Raw genomic sequence first — 22,372 nt, 5'->3', positions numbered from 1 at the left:
TCCAAGTTTACCCACAACTTTGAAGGGTCCCATCCATTTGTCTTGCAAGGCCCTCTGCCTTGTTGGAATCATAACTAGAACTAGCTGGTCTTGAGTAAACTCAACCATGTTAGCCTTTTGATCATGCCAGTGCTTGACCAAAGCTTGACCAGCTTTCAGGTTATCACTAGCTTCTGCCATCATGTGTGACATTCTCCTCCGGAGACCTATGACATAGTCAGTCACTCTGACTGGCTTGGGAGAAGGAGCATTCTCCCACCCCTCCTTAATCAGGGCTAAGGGGCCTCTGACGGGATGGCCATAAAGAAGTTCGAAGGGAGAATAACCTACTCCCTCCTGAGGGACTTCTCTATAAGCAAAGAGAAGGCATGGCAGAAGAAGATCCCACTTTCTTTTAAGGATGTCCTCTAAAGCACATATCATGCTCTTCATGGTTCTGTTGAACCTTTCAACCAATCCATTTATCTGAGGGTGGTATGCGGTTGAGAACTTGTAAGTAACTCTGCAGGATTTCCACATGGCTTTCATGTAGTCGGACATAAAATTTGACCCCCTGTCAGAGATTACTTCCTTAGGAAACCCAACCCTGGTAAAAATGCCAAGGAGGGCCTTAGCCACAGCCGGAGCTGTAACAGTCCTCATAGGAATTGCCTCAGGATACCTAGTAGCATGGTCTACTACAACAAGAATAAACCTGTTGCCTGAGGAGGTTGGAAGATCAAGGGGACCAACAATGTCAATCCCTACTCTCTCAAATGGGACTCCCACAACTGGGAGAGGCACTAAGGGTGCCACATTCTTGGGAGCCAACCTTACCAGAAGTCTGGCAGGTGTGGCAGCTCCTGCAGTACTTATCTACTTCGGCCCCCATCGTTGGACAATAAAAGTAGTGTGAGAGCCTTTTCTTAGTCTTCTTGGAACTCAAGTGACCAGCCAAAGGAATCTCATGAGCTAACTGCAAGAACTGTTGTCTGTTCTCTTGGGGTACTACAAGTCGTTTGTAGTCCCCAGGGGCAGACTCTGTTGGTTCACTGTAAACGAGGCCATCTTCCCAGTGCAACCTATATTTCCCAGGCTCTTGTCCTTCAGCCTGAGCATCTGCCTGGTGGCGAAGACCTTCCAGAGTTGGACATTCTCTCTGTCCTTTACTGAAGTCTGCCCTGTTGGGTCCACCTTCTGCCAGTAAAGACTGCAGCTCAGGATGGTCAACAGGATCCAGATCTCCAATTAGTTCCTGGCCTTCCACTAGCTCTTCCTCAGAGTCCAGTTCAACCACACAGGGTTGTACCACCCTCTCAGCCTCAGCTGGAGGGGGAGTTACAGGTGTAACTTTGGACAACCTCTGGGAAGTCCTTGTGGGCTGCACTGGAGTGTTGACTGCTGGTTTCTTTTTAGAAGTTTTAGGTTTCCCCTTTTCTTCTGGTTGTTTGGATACAGCAGCTGACAGCTCCAGTGGAGTAGGAGTGATCTCTTTCTTCATCATCTCCTTGGGAGTACCCCTCATGGTCCTCTCCCTTGCAGGTCTGGTGAGCTCCTGTAACCTTTTCCTATGAGGTCTGGGGGTATGGAACACTACTCCAAGAGTTTTCAAGTCATTACCCAACAGAACCCTTCCTGGCACCTCACTTTGTATGCTGACAGGTATCTTCACAGTCATGTCATTACACTGGATGAGAACTGGTAATTGGGGAAGCATCCGCACAGGCCCTCCAGCTAACTTGGTGAGGCGTTTGGGTGCCTTAGCAACATCCTCAGCCTGAAAAAACAATTTGTCCACCACAGTTATGCTGGCCCCAGTGTCCCTAATGGCAGGAGTCTCCTGACCATTTACCTGGACACTGTCCTTATAATACTCTTTAGCATTATCTGGGATATAATTATAGACATCTAAATTCTGTTGTTCCCACAAACCCAGAGACACTAAAGAAATACTGGCTGAGACTCCAATGGGTTCGTCAGCCAGTAATAGAAAGTTTCCACTTGCCATTTGTACTTCCTCCTCTGGAGCGAATGCTAAGGAGACAAGCTGGACCCCTGAAGGTTTACCCTTACATCTAGGATCTCCTTTCACATGGTCAGTAGAGCCACAAACAAAGCATTTACCAAATTCTTTTTGGAATGGTGGCTTGTTCTGACCCCCTTCTGGTTTGGCACCAGAAGGTACACTAGCCTGATTCGGTTTCCCTTGTGGTTTACCCTTATGGTTTTGTTTGGGGCCCTCTTTGGGTTTGGAATTATTAGAATTCTCTTTAGAGTCCTTTTTAGGCTGTTTTCCCTCATCCTTCTTCTGAGCAGCCCCAGAATCTTTGTGAGTAGCTCTGTTGGCAACCCACAAGTCAGCAGCCTTAGCTAGCTTCCTGGAATCCAATTCCTTTGAATCAGCCAAGTGCTGTCTGAGCTCAGGAGAGCAGGCATCATAAATTGACTCCAACATTACAAGATTCTTCATTCCCTCGTAAGTGTTAACCCTGTAACCCTTAATCCATCCCTCTAAGTTTTTCAAACTTTCACTCACCCAGGTAGCCCAAGGGGTACCATCATGCTTTTTGAGGGTCCTAAACCTCTTAAGGTACTGGGAAGGGGTCTTCCCAAATCTAGCTATTAAAGCTAGCTTCACACACTCATAATCCTTCTTATCCACCTCCCCCAACTCCATTACCACATCAGTTGCAACAGGGGGGAGCCTAGAGAACAACCAATGAAGTAGCTCATTCCCTGTGATGTCCTGGAGCCCATGATTATATTCAAACATTTTCAACCAATCCAACACATCCAACTTAGGTTCATACATACCCACTAATTCCTTAAGCAGGGTCCTATGGGACTGGAACTCCTAGAGGAACCAGAAGAGAGAGAAGCAGTTTCCACAGACAACTTTTTCATTTCAAGTTCATGATTAAGCTCTATTTCCCTGAGCTTCAACTCAGCTTGCTTCTGCTCAGCTTGGGCATTGATTCTCCTGAACTCTAACTCTTGATTCCGTTCAGATTGAGCAATAAAACGTTTGTATTCTAATTCCAGCTTCATTTTTTCAAGTTAAAAATATTCAGGATTACATGTGGGACCTGGTATAGGTCCAGTAGGTACAGTTGGTAAAGCAGACAGAGGTCTTTCCTCTTCTGACTCATTATCAAGATTATCAATACTTTGATTCAGATCAATACCATCACTGTTATCTACATTTGCTGGGGGGGGGGGGGTAGATTCCTCTGTACCACCCAGACTTTGATTTTCTAACAATCTTTCTATGAGTTTGATTTTCTTGCCCTTCCCAGATGGGTTCTTATGTCTACACAATACTTTCAAGCAATCAGCAGTTTTGGCAGTCAATGATTCTAGGGTACAACCTTCGCTGTCCAGACAAGTGGTCGACTGTAAATTGGTCGAAAGACAAATGGTCGACGTAATTTGGTCGAAAACCAAATGGTCGAATTTTTTTTTTTATTTATATATGTATATTTTGGTTTTCGTTTAGGGAAAAAAAGGGTTTTTTAGAAAAAAAGGGGGTTGGGGGGACCCCCCCAAAAAAACTAAACAAAAGGGGTGAAAATAAAAAAATAAAAAAATTCGACCATTTGGCTTTTGACCAAATTGGTTCGACCATTTGTCCAGTCGACCAAATTTTTTCGACCAAATGTCTGGCAACCCAACTTTCCATAGTAGACAGGTTTAGAAAATCGGCCTTTTAGTGCTAAGCTTTGTGGTTAGTTGTCCTAAAGTATCTACAAGCACACTAAAGTGTATACTCAATACAGATCCCACCACTGTACACCAGTGTTAGGCAGAAACCTGTGCAGTTCCCTTACTGACCACTGTAAAAAGTTTAGGACTACAGGAGTTAGCAGTAAACCCAATTGGTAGCAGTCTGCACCACCCAGATTTACCTGGTAGCTGTGGCTGAGCAGTCAGACCTCTCTCAAGAAGAGTTAGGCAGTATACAGAGCATACACAATAGGACAGGTAAACACAGTAGAACAAGCAAACACTGACCAGAGCTTTGGTGTAAAAGATATATAATTATTTATTTAAAAACACATCTATGAAAACACACTGGCACTAATATCAAGCAAGTTCAAAAACACAGTCACTAAAGTATATACACTCCCTTAAAAGAATATTAGACAAGTCTTAAGTAAAGCAGCACTTATTTTCAGACAGCGGTGAGCGCTTAACGCAGATGGCACTCTAATAATTCGGTTTAAAAGGGAGAGAAAGGCAGTGCATGAATTGAAACAGATCCCAACACTTTCAAAAGAACACAGCAAGAGAGGAAGGCAGAATCAAACCGTGGAGTTAGAGGTCAGAAAGCCGGATCCACTTTAAGAGAATCAGAACGAAATGTATCAAAAGTCACACGGTTGAAAAGTGCACAAAAGTCTCGAAAAGGTTCAGAAAGAAGTTGGACCAAAAGAAAGGGACCAGTTAGATGGTCAAGAGGCCAGCCCAGTTTAGAAGGTTAAGGATTTACTGTCACCTTGTAGCAATCTATAGAAAGGGAGGCCGCGCGGACACAGTACCTTGAAATGGTGAGAACACTCCAGCGGGGACAGTTGTTCCTGGCAGCGGTTGCAAGTCTGTGCTTCGTCCGGCAGAAGAGAAGTTCTCGTCGGGGAGGAAAGCAGGAGGTCGTTGTGCTGCCAGGGAAGAAACCAGCCGCAGAGTTTCTCAATTCAAAGGAGCGGTCCTATCCTTAGCGGTTCAGTGGTAAGTGGCTATCCGGTTGCCGGAGTGCTTGGCAGGGGCAATTCGACCACTAGACGTCCTGGTAGGCGAAAAGGAAAGCAAACTGGTTGTCCCCACCAGCTCAAGGGGAAGAGACTCTCCAGCAAGAAGATCTCCTCTGTCGTCGGGAAGTGGTGAGATGGTTCAGCAGGGCTCCATCGGTGGTGTCGTTGTTGCAGGTCGGCTCAGCTTCTCCTTCTTTGGATTCTCAGGTCCTTTGGCGACTTCTGAAGTTCCAGTCCCAAAAGCCCTGCTTTTATGCAAGAAACTCCCATTCATTCAGCCTAGCTGTCAATCAAACATGCTAAGTGGTGAGCCGGCCGGCTCACCACTTGGGCCAATCACACAAGAGTGCGACTTGAGTTGCCACAGCAACTCAGTCCAGGGTGCCTAAACCCCCTCCCACACCCTCTGTGGTAACCAGACAGAGTGGCACCACTTTTGGAGGCTTCTGTGGAGAAGCCCGCCAAAAAGTGGAACAAAGGGCTCGACTTGGGTTGGAGTCACAGAAGAGAACACAAACGCCATTTTAGAATCGAGTTCTGGCAAAAAATAACAACCGGTGAATTAATATTAAATAAATAACCCAGCGGTATGTTCGAGGCTATAGGAATTAAATAATTAAAGTTGGTAGCCTCGAACAATGGGAAAATCCCATAGAGATATATCCGCGGTCGAATAAAAAAGTAGTATCCACTGCCACCAGCCAAAACTCGATCAGGGGGGACGGAGACATGCCCCCTCGAATAACAGACCCCGGGGCAATCGAATTGCCCCGACCAGTACGTCCACAATATGATGGTTTGTACTGGTTTCTGTTCGGAATTTGGGACTAGTAAAGCCAATGGTGACTTTACATGCCCTGTGAGACAGTAGTCAGTCACACGGTATGGAGTCTATGGTGGGGTGTCACTATGACACCCCTGCGTCACTGCACTGAGGGTGCTGTGTAACACACATAGTAAAAACACATGAGATCCTATGGAGTAAAAGACCCCATAGCCCATAAAACACATTACAGTCAAAGGAACCCCTCAAATCATGTCCAAGAGTGTGAGGAAAAGAGTCTCACTCTTGGCAGGAGAAAAAAACAAACTCCAGAAATCCAGCAAAGCTGCTGGGGGACTCACTAGGTTAGGAAATTCAGCCTAAACAGAGAATTCTCCCTAACAGTTTATACCCAGAGTATGAGGCAATACTTGCAGTAAAGAGAGGAACCTTTACTAATTCAGGCATCCAACTACAGACAAGTCATGATCTATGTTTTCGCTTATGTTTGCTCACGTTCAATGTCAGTCCACGGAACCATGTGTCATGTTGAATTCATGTAGGGAAGATTCCCTTGTGTGTGCCATACAGTTAATGTTGCTTCATGTTTGCTATGTGTTATACACATTATACACACACCTACATGGTCATGGGTATGTTAGAGTATAACTAAGAAACCCTAGGTGGTACATAGTATATTCAGGAGTTGAATAGGATAGGTAGTATCAAGCATGGAGTGCAGGACTATGAAGTTTCAGTATTAAGTGATGTGTTAAGAAATTGATGTTTTCTCTTCCCTACCTTCCCTTTGTCATTCCACACCCTTTCCCTAACTCAGTCTTCCTCCCATTGGCTGCCACGTGGTTATCTGTGTATTTCAATTCAGACGCCCGTGCCAACCACGGTGGGATGGTCAATCTATTTGGCTTCTGTAGTTCGGGAGAGGGGGTTGAGACCCTGTCATCCCTCTTTGACTTGACACTTCAAGTTGCCTGAAAGCGGCCTGCAGCCTTCCCGGTGGAACAACAGAGTTGGGGAGGAGCAGAGGAGGGTTGGTAACGGCCTTGACTGCTGCCTGAATAAGATTAAAAAAGTCAAAATAACATGACTGGTGAGTTATCGAAGACAACAAAAGCCTGGTTTGTGTTAAAAGCAAAAGTTAATGTAAACCAGAAGTTGAAGGTTGCGCGTGTGCCACTAAAACATGAATGGAAAGGCCAATTGCTGAATTGTAAAAGGAAAGGATACAAAGTAACAGAGTGATCCTGCGAGGGGAAGTCCCACATTCAAAAGTCTCTGTGAAATGTTATGAACGTTGAAAGATATTATACCGGGAACCAAAGGAAAGAAAGTAACCACCATAAGGAAAGCAAGTTGAATAAGAGGAAAGCGAAGTATGTGAACTCTGAATATGCCAAGAGGGCAAAGTATATGAACTTTGAAAAAGGCCAAAAGGGCAAACCAAAGAGAATAAGAACTACAAGTACCAAGAGGCATTGGTGTTACAAGATGAGGAAGATTGTGAATTTTAGAATTGTTGAGAGGTCAAAGTGGTCATGCAGAGATCTATGTAAAATCCTTGCAGTTGGTGGGACTAGAGCTCACGATAAAAGATGATCAACCCAAGAAAGGGGTGTCGAAACTATGTAGCTTAATGGGAGCAGTAGATCCTGAAGAATCTCTCCTATATATGCAACGGTGGGAAGCGGATATGGGGAAACCAATCTCTAGCGAAACTTGGAGCCAAATATGGCAAAGAGCCGCTAAAAGCTCTAAATGCACCTCCATTAAAGAAGCAGCATACAAAATGTGTTTAAGATGGTACATGACACCTGCACGCATGCATTCTATTAACCCAGACTACCCCATCTCCTGCTGGAGAGGCTGCGGACAACCTGGTGATCTAATACACATGTGGTGGTCTTGCCCACTTGCTGAAATATACTGGAAGGAAATCCTAAGTCACATCAAGGAGATAACAGGGACACAACTGCCATTCGACCCAATGGTGGTCCTACTCGGGGAGGCGGTTGAGGGATGCTATGCTAATTCTGGGCCGAAAGCCCACCTCATTACCCATATGTTAAGTGCTGCTAGAATAACCCTGGCTCATACCTGGAAGAACAAACAAGGACCGATAGTGGCCATGTGGTGGGTAAGACTATGGGGGGGTAATGACCATGGAAAAGACTGCCGCATTATCCCACGGCTCCTACACAATATATTTGGACACCTGGATGCCACTACACAAATTCACAGATGATAGAGAACAAATGTACTTTAAGCCGAGACTATTGCGCAGCGTTTCTGTTATTTAAAAACTCACACTCTGAACGGGAAGAATGTGCGACCCAAGAGTCTCAAACTGTTGAAATATGCTACACCGTATCCAATGTTGGGACTGTTAGGGGTGTGGGGGGAGGGAATATTTCAAATGTTTGTACTTATAGCTTTGAAAAACCAAAAGTTGGTAAAAACATTTTTTTTTAAAATCCTTGTAGTTTTGAAAGTCTTTGACAATAAAAAGATATCTGATTCCAAGATGGCCGCCGTCTAACTAAGACGCACTCCTCCGAGCTCCGTCCAAGCGGGAGTTTTTAACGGTGTCTTAAGCGGCCCTGAGAAGCCAACCAAGCAGAAGGAAACGGTCGCGTTCACAGCTGGGCTCGGGAGGGGCTTGCCGCGGGTGCCGGAGTGCGGTGCTGGTGGAGCTGCACCGAGGGAGCCGCTCGGATCATCCATCCGGGCCAAAAGCCTGCCAACGACTGATCCCCTGGCCGCTGCGGGTTGGGGGAAGGGAGAACCCATCCGCGGCCTCTCGGACTAAGCTACCCTGCTGCTGTCTGCTTCTACGTGGCTGCGGGCCCTAAGTCCCTCCCCGGCTTGGAGTGTGGTGCGGTGGTTGGGGGAGGCCCCCGAGGAGGCAGACGCTGCCCTGCGTTAGGCCAGCCCAGGAGAGGCGGACGTGAGCAGCCTCTGCTGTTTGTTGCCACGCGCTTGTGCACTGCAGCCCCCTTGCCCTCCCTACCCGCCTGTGGTGTTCCTGTGAGACGCAGGCAGCGTCAGTTGAAGTGGTGGACGGCGGCCCAGGGGGGGCGCGGACCGGGGCCGTGGAGGCGTCTGGCGCTGCTGCCGGTTTGCACACAGCCCCCCGAAGCTGAGAAGAGGGACTGCTGCAGCCGAACCCACGGTTTGGCTGAGAAGTAAGGAGGAGGGGGGGGGGAGACAGGAAGGAAAGGAAAAGGAAAAAAGAGAAAAAGATGGGGGAGGTGAAAAGGAGATACATTTGAGTGGGCCCAGAGACCCCATCACCAACCTGCATAGACTGGGCCCAGAGACAGTGGTTGGGACCCGAACCCAGCACTCTCCCATGGGGGCGCCACGGCCCACTCACAGTGATACCGGACCTGCAGAATTAGAGTTAGGGGGTTTGCCTACCTAGAGGCATCCCCCCCTCCCAGCCCAGTGCGCCTCACGCTGCGGGCCTAAATTGCAGCATTCGGTGGGAACCACTTGGAGGGAGTCAGTTCCCTGGGCGGCTAATCAGGGGCATCGCGACCCCCCTGTGTTTGGGGCCCCTCCCCGGACTAAAGCTGAAGTAAAAACACAGGAGCAGCCTGGGAGGAGTCCACTCACAGCCCTGAGGTCCTCATTGTCAAGGTGGTGTCTAGGCGCCTTTCTGGGAAGCAGCTCAGGGGAAGCCCAGTGGGGGATCAGAGCAGTACCCCCCCACGGGCGCTAATACAATCCTGGAGTTATACGGCAGGTGCAGTCGGCCCCCAACTGGAGCCTAACACAAGAAGTACTGGAACAACGCCCGGGGGAAGTGTTGCAGGTCTGAACTGAGCAAATTTGGGTCGCAATTGAAGGAGGCCCCATTGTAGCCGGGCAGCCTTGCACTGGGCGCCATCAACTACGCGGATACGACTAGGGGAACCTAGCGATCAAGGTGCCCTTGGGACAATTACCCAGGGACGATAAAGGATAAACCAAGCCTAGAAGGAGCAAGGGGATAGCACCCCAGAGTTGGCACTGTCGCTCCATACTGGGGGTGCCTTTCGGAAGACACACGTAAAAGGAACCTGGCCTGCTATAGGTGTCAGGCCAATTATAAGACAGGACCTTCCTCATGGCGCAGGTTCTGAATTGATTACGCCACCTAAGCCTGTAACTCCAATAGGTCCGCTGAGGTCCTCCCCCATACCGGAACTCGAAGCACACAGTTGGAACATTGCTGGAGGCAGTACTGGATCAAAGAGGCCCAGAGCGTGACAGCAGAGGAGCGTAGCCCTCAGCAGCTTGCGGACACTCCTGCAAAAATGGCTCTGAATAAAGAGGACCTCAAAGAATGCCTCCAGGGAAGGAGAATCGGATGATGAAGGCCTTTCAGGGTCACCTAAAGGCAATAAGGGAGGAACTTCGCTCTGCAATACAGGAAGTTAAAAAAGACATTACAGACTTAGGTGAGAGAGTCGACACAGCAGAAGCAGGGCTCTCAGAAATAGCTGAAGACTCAAAGCAATCCATAGTATTACTGGAACAGATCTCAAGGGCTACGCACAATTTAGAACTTCAAGCAGAGGATCTGGAGAACAGGTCCCGGAGATCTAATATACGAGTTAAGGGCTTGCCTGAGTCAATTGGCAACAAAGATCTGAAAGAGACAATGCAATTGTGCTTCAGCAGTCTCCTAACGGACGCCCAACTGGAGGGCATACAGGTCGACAGAGTGCATAGAATCGCCCCCCCCCCCAGGTAAGTGCCGGGAGCCAGGCCCAGAGATGTCCTACTGGCAATGACCTCCTACACGATGAAGGAAGAAATTCTCTGTGCAGCAAGAAACTCACAAGCGGTCACCATCAATCAGGCTCAAGTTCAGCTGTACCAAGACTTGGCCCTCTCGACCGTACATAAAAGGAGACTAATGGCCCCGGGCACAAAGGCGCTAAGGTCCAGGGGGATCAGCTACAGGTGGACATATCCTTTTGGCCTGCAATTTCCCTGGGAGGGCAAACAGCATCGAATCACCACTTGCGAGGAAGGAGTTACGCTCCTACGCCTGGGAGAAGAGGAACAGCCCCCTGACTCAATTCCTGCCCGCAGCCACAGAAGCGGGAATCCAAGACAATGGGAATGGACCTCGACCCCTACAAAAAAGCGGGAAGCAAAGGGGAAAGGGAGCAGCCAGCTACCAAAATAAACACGGTCACTCTGGAGGATGAAATTAGCTAGAACTGGGTAAAGCTGAACATACCTCTGGGATATTTGGGTATCAATTACTATGAATTTCTCAGGGAACAACACTACCCTCGGACGGTGCGAGGGGGTAAACCATTTTGGAATCAATGCGGGACGGTCACAGGTCCTGGCGGTGCACTAGAGGGAGGAGAGGTGATACCCAACGCCCCGAGAAGGGCACAGAGAAAGTTTGGTTGAACTTTATTCTGAAGGGTACTAAGGGGTTGGGAATTGGGATCCGGGGAGGGAGGGATGGGAACCGGCAAAGTTATTCAAGTTTGTGGATTGGCATGGACCAGTATAGACCAAGGGATAGGATTGATCAAGGGGGGATATCAAGTCGGAAGACTAAGGATCACAGGCAACAGTCAGATGGCTGAAATGAATATAGTCTCGCTCAATGTGCAAGGCCTCAATTCGCCAGTTAAACGCCGCTCTATCCTGTCGAGACTCGTGGGCATGCAGATTTCAATAGCTTTCCTACAGGAAATGCACCTCCTCCCTGAGGACGAGGGAAGACCGAAACACAGGGTCTTCTCCCACCAATACTTTGCTTCTGGGGGAAGGAAGGGCAAAGGGGTTGCCATATTGCTCGGGGCCAACCTGATCTTTAAAAAACGGGCGGTATATGAGGACCCGGAAGGGAGATACTTAATCTTAAAAGGGATGATACAAGACCAATTATACACACTAGTTGCAATTTATGCCCCGAACGAGTGACAAGACTTATTCCTGAGAGAAGTGCTGAAAACTCTGGGTGGTTGGAGTGAGGGCCAGACAATAATAGGGGCCAACTTTAACTGTGTCATGGATCCCACTTTGGACAAAACCCTTCCACCCACGGCAGCAGACGAAAGAAATAGGCAGGCTTTGGGCAAACTCTTTAGGGACCTGGGAGTTATAGAAACATGGAGATTCTTTCATGGCCAACGAAGAGAGTTCACTCATTATTCAGCGGTTCATTGGGGCTACTCAAGAATTGACATGCTGTTGGTGTTCTGAACCCTGATCCCACGCATTACCAAAGTGGAAATAGAAGCCCAATATGTATCTGACCACGCCCCGGTTCTGATACAAATGGAAATGGCCCAGTCCATCTATAGAAACCCTAGGCCATGGAGACTGAACAAATTCATTCTGAAAGACCTGGCCCTTAGGGCACACATGGAAGAGACGATCCAGAATTACTTCCAGGAGAATGATAACGGGAGACAAACTGGGGAGCAGTTTGGGATGCTGGAAAGGCTGTGATCTGAGGTGAATTTATTTCACAAACATCTGCATACATGAGGGAAAGGGATCTCATTAAAAAGAATTTGGAAGCAGCTCTAAAGGCAGCTGAAATTCAGCACAAAGCTAGGCAATCCCAAAAAACTCTTAGAGTGGTCAGGAAGGCAAGGGCCCAACTGGAGGCACACGTAGCAGAACGCACAGCGCAAACACTAATTAACACCAAACAGACATACTATGTCCAGGGGAGCAAAGCAAATAGGTTTCTTGCAGCTAAGCTTCGCAAACAAAACTCCCGCAATTACATAGTACAATTAGAAAACCCAAAAGGAGAACTGTGCTGCTCGGAGAGGGGTAAGACCGAGTTAATGGAAAAATTTCACCAAGGGCTGTTAAAAAGGGAGCACCTAGACCCTCAGACACAAAGAGAGTATATCTTGAGAATCTCTCTCCCTCAGATCACTCAGAAAGATAACGAAATCTTGCAGGCCCCCATAACACCACAAGAAATTAGCGATGCCATAACTGCATTACCCTGTAATAAAGCCCCGGGGCCAGACAGACTGGGGAGCGGATATTATAAAACATTCTGCGGCCAATTGCTGGGCCCCCTAACACTCTTGTTTAATCACATAAGAGAATGCGGTACAGTCACACCCGATATGGGAGATTCCACCACTATCCTAATACTTAAACCCGGAAAAGACCCCACAGATTGCGCCAGTTATCGGCCAATCTCGCTACTTAACACCGACGCTAAGCTCTATGCTAAGGTTCTCGAAACCAGACTTGAGGCGGTCCTGTCAAAAATAATTCACTCTGACCGGGCGGGGTTCATAAAAGGGAGGCACACACAAGATAACATTAGGCGGGCAGTAGACGTACTGGATCTGGGAAGTAGAACAGGGCAAAGGTTTGCCATAGCTGCTCTAGACGCCAGGAGAGCATTCGACAGCCTAGATTGGAAATACCTGGAGCTGGTGCTGGAAAAGGTTGGATGCGCTCCTGGTTTCAGCAAAATGGTAATGGCAAATGTCCGCCTTCCATGCACGACATTCATGGTTAATGGTAGTCCCACAGCCAAAATTAAAATAAACATAGCGACTAGACAGGGCTGTCCACTCTCGCCCTTAATCTTCGCTATGGCGATGGAGCCCATAGGTGAAATAATAAGACAAGATCTAGACATACAGGGGGTTAAATGCGGGGGGAGCATACATAAAATAGCACTGTATGCGAATAATATAATGCTGTTCCTCGGGGACCCTGAGAACACACTCCCAAGAGCACTAGACACCCTACAAGAGTTTGCCACGATATCGGGCTTCAGCATAAACTTTATGAAATCTAAGACTCTGAATGTTACAGAGAAGGAGGAGGTGGCCAAAGACCTGGGAGCTAGATACCCACTAACATGGGAAAAAGAGTCAATAGAATATTTGGGGATCCAATTAACAAAGAACCATAAAAATCTCTATGGGGCAAATATACCCCCATTGTTAAAACAACTTAGGGAGGATCTACATAGGTGGGACGCTCAGGAGCTATCCTGGTTTGCATGGATGCAGCACTCAAAAGGACCCTGTTGCCGCGCTTATTATACACAGTAAGCTTGCTTCCGATAGAGGTTCCCTCCAAAATATGCAAAGCGCTTCAGGGTGACCTGACCTCCTTCATACGGCACAAGAGGAAAGTAAGAATTCAACGAAATATTCTAACGAGGCCATCACTCCTGGGAGGCCTGGGCGTCCCAGATGTGGAAAGATACGCTTTGGCTGCACAAATAGCACCAATGCTGGCCTGGAGGAGAGAGGACACATCAAAGGGATGGGTGGGTATTGAACAGGGTGTGACCACGATCCCGCTGGGAGCTTTGCATGGTCTGCATAGAGGCGACAGGGAGGCAGAGGGGCGTCTATTAGAAGCAACCAAGATTTCTTTGAAAGGCTGGGACTGGGCATTGAGAAGACGGAACGTCACCCCAGGGATGGGACCCTACACCCCCATGGCACATAATCAAAGCTTCATGCTGGGTAAACAGCCCAGCTTCTGGAAGAACTGGGGACAGGAGGTATCACTGTATTTGAAGGACTTCTACCAGGAGGGTAACCCGCTGCTTTTAGAAGAGTGTAAACAGAAATTCGGAGTAGGAGAAACAGACAGGTATACCTACATCCAGATCCGGCATTGGATAACACATAGGGAAATCAAGAAAGCAGCTACAAGGAATCCGGTGGGTCTGGAGCTCACACTACACGAAGGAGAGGAAGCGGGAGCTGTCTCCAAACTATATAAGCTACTAGACAAAGCTCAAATCAGTGACACCTTTCCGTACATGGACAGTTGGGCAAAAGACATAGGTGAGCCCATTACTGAAAATGAATGGTCCCCAATATGGACAAGGATACGAAAAGTCTCCACATGCACAGCGGTCAGAGAAACGGCACATAAGATTTGCTTTAGGTGGTATTTGACTCGTCACAGACTTCATAAAATGAACTCTGTAATAACTTGGAAGCTGATGGACACCCGAACCAGCAGGTAAATTATCAAGTAGGTTTATTGTAGTTCAATTGCCAGGAACAAGACATTGGCATGTCATATCCATGTCAGCATACCTCCAACTGCCAAGCATAGAATCCCCTTCAGATCACAACACACCAACACTCCACTCACACTGACCTCACTACATTCCATGTACAGTGATGTCATCCCCTCAGCTAGCAAGACACTCTACAACAAACTCCAATTATCCTCCCACATGTTGGAGAAACTGCAGAGGCATCAAAGACTTATACCATATGTGGTGGTCCTGCCCGAAGGCAGCAATGTACTGGAAGGAAATCTTGGGCCACAAAAAGGATATCACAGGGAAGCAACTGCCAGGAGCACCTAAAGCGATACTCCTGGTTACGACAGTAGAAGGCATATATGCTGCAACAGTTAACAACGCAATGCTTATTACTTTTCTGTTAATGGCAGCAAAAATTACCCTGGCACAGGCATGGAAAAACCCTGAAGGCCCAATAACACTCTACAACACTTCTCCCTCCTTTCCTTTATTGAAATCAGAGAAATTGCACACCAAAACCACCACCAGACAAATCCCCCACATGTACGTGTGGCCAGCACGTAATGCACCAACTAGTAACACCACTGGCGACAAGAAACTGCCCCCAGAGAACACTGCAACCCCGGACACTGCAAGGTAAATCTAGGAAACAGGAAAGTGCTCAACAAAAGAATAAGAACCCAACAATACCTACATGGCACCCCCAGAATACTAACAACTGTGCCAATTGGGAAACATGACACCCCGTGTCAACCAACACCCAAAATCAACTTCGACACCCAACTACAACACCACTCTTCCCTCCATAAACAAACAGTGAGGAGCCCAACGCAATCTACTAGGGGCTCTCTCCTCCCAGAACAGAACTGGACAACCTCAGAGAAACAAAAATAAAAACTAAGCACCTCCACCTGTTCCAAGCTGCCCCTTGGAACCTAGGTCCTGCCACGACCCAGCGTCCACATGAAAAACTACCTAACAATCCTAATCCCTCAGTGCACAAACCTCCTTCCGTCCTAGTCTGCCCCCGAGGACACCAGGGCTGCCACCCCCGGGCACGAACCACACAGCTCAACAGAACAACAACAAGCACAACAACGCAAACAATTCACCACAGCACCCAAAGGATACCCAACACCATAAAACCATGGACATTCGAGAACACACCCACAAGGATTGCGAAAACACAACCACCACCAACCAGACACACACACACCAACCACCACGGACCCCTGGTCCAGCCTACTGCACTAGCAGCACACCTACCACTCACCTAGGACCCCTGGTCCAGCCTACTGCACTAGCAGCACACCTACCACTCACCTAGGACCCCAGGTCCAGCCTAGTGCACCACGCAGCATACCTACCACTCACCTAGGACCCCAGGTCCAGCCTACTGCACCACGCAGCACACCTACCACTAACCTAGAACCCCAGGTCCAGCCTACTGCACCACGCAGCACACCTACCACTCACCTAGGACCCCAAGTCCAGCCTACTGCCACCCGCAGCACACCTACTACATACCTTGGACCCCAGGTCCAGCCTAACTGCTCAGTGCAGCACACCACAATGTAATCACAGACCCCCCCAGTCTAACACACTGCACAATTCACCTAACTGCAGACCAGGATCGACGGACATACACGCACATGGCATAACAGATAAAATACTGAGACATAAATGTGCCATAACACACCCTTGCAGTCAAAGAAACTCCCCAGAAAACGCAGACAATAATTGTCAGTACAGCAATTCATCATAAAAATGCTTTTGGCACAAAATAAGGTATGCAGTGCCTAATAAATCATTAAACTAGGAAGTAGCCCACCCACGAGTCTGTTCGTGAGAACCCCACCCACGAGTCCGTTCGTGAGAAACTCGACCTGCAAAAAAACAATGTTAGGCTATACACATTAGAACACCATGTCCAGACCACCAACCATAGGTCCACCATGTGTGAATACCCCCACCCACAAGTCCAGGTTCCCAAAAGGTTCAGTCCCACCTGGAAGAAAAGATCATGTAGAAGTAAACAATATGCAATTTCTGGCACATTAATGCAGCAACACACCAAATAACATCTACATAGCAATTTATCAACACAACACAAACATTCAATCATACATGACTTAAGCGCGCGCGCACTCACACACTCACACAGGCTCATGAAAACAACCTAAACACATATGAGACCCCACAACAGACACTACTCATACACAATGGCCTCACACAAAATAAGCACACACTGATGAAAAGGCTCACTGATATTCTGGAAAACCCCAGATGTCCTCCATATCTCTGCGAGCAGCAAACATAGGACCCCCCCACTCCTCCAGGGTCCAAAGATGCCGCGCAACATTGGAGGGTCCTTGACACGACCTCATTCCCAAATGGAAGATACTCTTCAATAACTTAGTCCTGGGAAAATTGAACAAGGGAGTACAAACGCATATGTCCGCACACGCCCTTGGCCTCACACAACGCTGCTCAGCTGCAATTGTCAACAGTTCGCGGCTTCTTTCCCGTAAGGCATTCGATCACTTGTGCGTGCATCATGCGAACCGAACGAGTGCCCCACAACCACCCAACCGTTCCTTGCGTTACAGCTGCACCCGCTGGAACGCCCGCACTAGCGAGGGCAACGTGATGATGTCCGCACGCTCAGCCCTTCCTAAGGGAACAATTCCGCGTTCCAACATGCCTGGCTGGAACGCACGCCCGTCAGGGAGCAACGTCATCATTTGGCCCAGGACACGGCCAAAACAACATCTCCGCCGCGCATCTATGAACGCAGGTACACCGGAGACCACACAGCCGGGGAACCTCTCCCCGGACCTCCTCCTCAAAGGCTCACAACAGGAACCACCAAGCCCACCTGAGCGGGCAACCAACATCATTTCAGCATGATTCTCCATGCTCACCCGGGCAGCCGATTTCCTGATGACTGCCCCTCCTTCGCTCCGCATGCGAACAGGAGCCCTACAAGGGTGCCTCCCGGTCTGAGACAGATTTGTACCATAAACTGCACAAGAGCGCCGATCCCAGGCAACAGCCGGACATCCACCAACCACAAGCCCCACCCGACCGACTTGCTCCTTAAGGCAGACGGTCCGCAACCACCGCACACCGACCCGTGTGCCGGTCAATCTTCCAAGGCACCAGCTGGGGATCTGCCAACCACAAGCTTCACCCGGCCAGCTTGGTCCGTATGGCAGACACTTCTTACATTACTGCACACCGACTTGTGTGCCGGACAGGTTCATTATTCAGCACCACCCGGCCTGCTGAAAAACCTGCAAAGTCCAGATCAAAACAGGACTGGACATCAACCCGCTGAACTTGGCACTGAACATGAATCACTGGAGGGAAATGTTTCCTGGCTTCACACTGTCCCCTCCTCAACAGCATCCCATCCTCGTCGCCAGTGTAATAACTTGAAAGCTGATGGACACCCGAACCAGCAGGTAAGTTATCAAGAAGGTTTATTGTAGTTCAATTGCCAGGAACAAGACATTGGCATGTCCTATCCAAGTAAGCATACCTCCAACTGCCAAGCATAGAATCCCCTTCAGATCACAACACACCAACACTCCACTCACACTGACCTCACTACATTCCATGTACAGTGATGTCATCCCCTCAGCTAGCAAGACACTCTACAACAAACTCCAATTATCCTCCCACATTTTGGAGAAACTGCAGAGGCATCGGAGACTTATACCATATGTGGTGGTCCTGCCCGAAGGCGGCAATGTACTGGAAGGAAATCTTGGGCCACATAAAGGATATCACAGGGAAGTAACTGCCAGGAGCACCTAAAGCGATACTCCTGGGTACGACAGTGGAAGGCATATATGCTGCAACAGTAAACAACGCAATGCTTATTACTCATCTGTTAATGGCAGCAAAAATTACCCTGGCACAGGCATGGAAAAACCCTGAAGGCCCAATAACAGCATGTTGGTGGGTAAAGACTTGGAACGTAATGGCCATGGAGCGGGTGGGACCCCTTCTTCGACCATGTCAGAGACAGAGAGGCATATTTCTTCAGGCCAAATCTGCTAAGAGCAATTCACTACTGAACACGAACAAACCAAGCACAGGAGCCTCGGGGCTACGCAGAGGTTCCCCACTCAGAATATAACAATCCTAGCCGATCGCAGAAGAACGGATCCATGCCAATAAGGAGCCGGGAAGGGGGGGAGTTAGGGGAGGGGTTGGTGAACGTTTGCAGTTACAGTTTAATTCATTTCTGAAACAATACTAAAGATGTAAGGTTTAAGGCTGATATGTGGCCGCAATAATCGACGCGCACTAGGGTGCGCCTCTGGCCTAGGCAACATCTGAATATGAATTCCCTTGTGGTTTTAAAAAAAAAGTCTCTTTCTCTCACTCTTCTTCCTCCTTCTTCTTCTCCTTCTTCCTCCCTTTTCTCTCGTTCCTCTCTCTCTTGCCCTCCTTTCCTTTCTCTCTATCTATTTTGCCCCCACTCAGCCTATAGAGCTACAGGAGCTTGAGCTACCCTATTTCTCTCCCAGTGGATGCTTAGGATACTTAAAAACCTGCGGAAGTACAAAATGGTTAATTAAAATGTTGATGTTGGATAGAGAGCTCAACTGCTGTATCACTTATAGGGTCAAAAGATGATCTTGTTTGCGCACGAAAGTTTTTAATTCACTACAGCTAATGAAGTTCGGACAATATCGATCTAAGTTGTGGATGCAAGGAATTGAGATGAACAGGGTTGTCATTTATAATGACTTCGGATGAATTCAAGGTTTTATTAATACTTCAGCAAAATCCTGGCGGGGAATAAAATTGGGAAAGCAATGAATTGTAAAGGTTTGTTATGAGATTTATGTTCGAATTCGTTGGTACGGGCAAAGTTCTTCCCGAATGTACCCTCATATGTTGCTTACGTGATTTTAAGATGGACTATGAACTGGGGCTGTTAGATGATGAGAAGGGGGATAGATTATTGTTTAATGAATTTATGATGTGATCTATTGGCCTGTTTATTACTGTTGAATGAATTTATGAGGAACCTTACTGGACGGTTTGTCACTGCTGGTCTTTGTTTTGTACACTGAAAAACGAATACAAATATTTGTTTAAAAAAAAAAAGATATCTAAGATGAAACGTGGGGTAGGGAACCCCCACGAAAAAGAGACAGGCTTGGGCCTGGCAGAGGGAAGCCTGTGCAGGACTGCGTGATAAAGTGAAAGATGAATGGACAGCCTCGAGCCCGACAGAGGAAAGCCTGTGCAGAACTGTAAGAAATTGAGAAAGCGAATGTGAACAGAGTATTGATGACAAGGCGGACAAAGCTTAAGGAAGTGATTGAACTACCAGAAGTTTGAAGCCCAACATTAAACTGTTGAATTCATACCAATAAGCCAAAGTGTGTAAGACTGATAGAACTGTGCCATTCACCTACCTTTTTTAAGAAACTCTCTAGACCCCGTGGGGCTGAACGTGGGGAAGGGAGTTGTTACTTAAGCCATTCTGACATTTCTTTTGAGACACTATTTTCCTTTTGTATTCCTTTAACACATTTCTCATTTTGAGAATGAGGGCAAGGTTAGTTTTTTTTAGTGTAGGCCTTTTTATTTTGATTAGACTGACGTGGACCAGTTTATTTGTTTAATGGTAGAGACTACTCTCATTCTAGAGTTGGGTCCAGTTAGGAATTTTACCAACCCAACCAAAATACTAAATAAAGGTTTACAAAACCTGTATCCATTGCGTCTGTGTCTACTGCTCAATACCATGCCTTCCTCACATAGGGTGTCAAGCGTGGAATGCAAATTAATTTAAACAAATTGGAGAACCCTAACATTTCAGAAACTAAGTGGTAGAGCCTTAAACCCCACTGTAGCTACAAAAGGTTCTATTGGATTCGACATCTGCAGTAGTAAGGAAGCATCCATCCCTCCAGGGAAAAGCAGTATGATTCCAATACCTCCCCCTGGATGCTACATCAGAGTAGCCCCAAATCTGGTCTAGTTTGGAAATTCAGACTAGATGTACTTGCAGGAGTTACTGATACGGATTTCAGGGGAGATGTCAAGGTAATTTTACACAATCATGGAGAAACATCATTTGACATACATCCTGGCGATAAAATAGCACAAAGGATTCTTGAAAGGGCTTTACTTCTTCAGGTGAAAGAGACAGAATAGGAGGTGATGGAGAGAGGGGGTCTAGGTTTTGGAGTGGCTGATGAGAGACCTAACATCAATACTAGCCATGATGATGAACCAACTGTCCTTCCAGATTCATCTTTTGCTCAGAGAAACAATCCATTACTAGCAGAGGCTTTCTTACAAGTAATCCGGGAGTCTGAAGGCAATGATAAAGGATGTCCTTTCTTTTTCTTAAAACAAGGGCTGTTATATCGAAGGGAAACCTAAGGTTAAGGAACATGTATAACCCAGTTGGTAATACTCCAAAATCATTGGAAAATAGTTCTGGAAATTGCCCACTCACATTTAACAGGGGGACATCTAGGACAAATTAAAACCCAAGCCCATGTCAGTGGAAAGTTTTAATGGCCAGGACTATATGCCGATATTACAAACTTTGTGCAGACATGAGATATGTCAAAAGACCAGTACACATATTCCTCCACCTACTCCTTTAAATCCACTAGGTATAATGGAGGTCCCATTCTCTCCTGAATAGGGATGGACCTCATTGGACCCCTTGAAACCTCTAAACTGGGCAATAGATTTGTCTTAGTGATTGTTGATTATGCTACCAGGTATCATGAGGCCTTCCCCATGAGAAATAGTACGACCAGGAAATATTAAAATATCTGCTACCTTTTTTTTCCCGGGTCAGGTTCACAAAAAGAAATTCTAACAGATCAAGGGACGAATTTTATGATTAATCATTCGAGAAGTAAGTGTTAGTTCATATCACTACATTAAGAACCTCAGTTTACCATTCTCAAACAGATGGATTGGTAGACCTATTTAATAAGACCCTGAAAACCATTCTAAGAAAATTAGTTGGTGAAGGCGGGAAAGACCGGCATCGCATGATTCCATGGGCCTTGTTTGCTGTGAGAAAAACCCTTCAAGCATCTACTGGATTTTCACCCTTTGAGCTATGGTACGGCAGAGAGCCAAGGTATGTCTTGGACATGTTCAGGGAAACATAGGAAGAGAGGGAGGAGTCCCCAATACCACTGTCTCAAACCACAAATCGTTTATGAGAACACATGAACATAGTCAGGTATTTAGTTCATACCCACATGGAGAAGGCTCAATACCAACAGACGCTTTCATATGATAAAAAAAGTAAATTTAAGAAAATGTTCAGTGGGTCAAAAAGTTTTGGTTCTCTTGCCAACTTCGGAGAATAGATTAATCTCAAAGTGGCACAGGCCTTATGAGATATTGCAACAGGCATGTGGGAACATGCAACTACAAAGTATCCAAACCAAACAGGTGTCAAGGCGCATATCTACCACGTCGACCTTCTAAAGGAGTGGAAAGAAAATCCAGAGTTCTCCCACACTACTATATTTTCTTGTTTGGCACCCCAAGAAATTGATAATGTAGAACTAATACCCCAAGAACTCTCCCATAATAAGAAAGAAAGTTTGAATGATCTTGTTTCCGCATTGCCTGATGTATTTAGCGAGACACCAGGGCGGGTACATGGAATTTACCACTATATATGGACACCACCGGGGAAGTAGTTCATTTAAAGTTTTATAGACTCCCAGAGGCAAAGAAAAAGATCATTATTGATTAAGTGGAAAGCATGCTCAGACCTAATGTTATCAAGCCGTTTCTAAGTCCTTGGTAATCTCCCATTGTCTTGGTGAC

This window comes from Ambystoma mexicanum, chromosome 8, assembly GCF_040938575.1.
Source record: "Ambystoma mexicanum isolate Mex_15411 chromosome 8, UKY_AmexF1_1, whole genome shotgun sequence".
Lineage (NCBI taxonomy): Eukaryota > Metazoa > Chordata > Amphibia > Caudata > Ambystomatidae > Ambystoma > Ambystoma mexicanum.
This window is presented reverse-complemented; position numbering follows the sequence as displayed.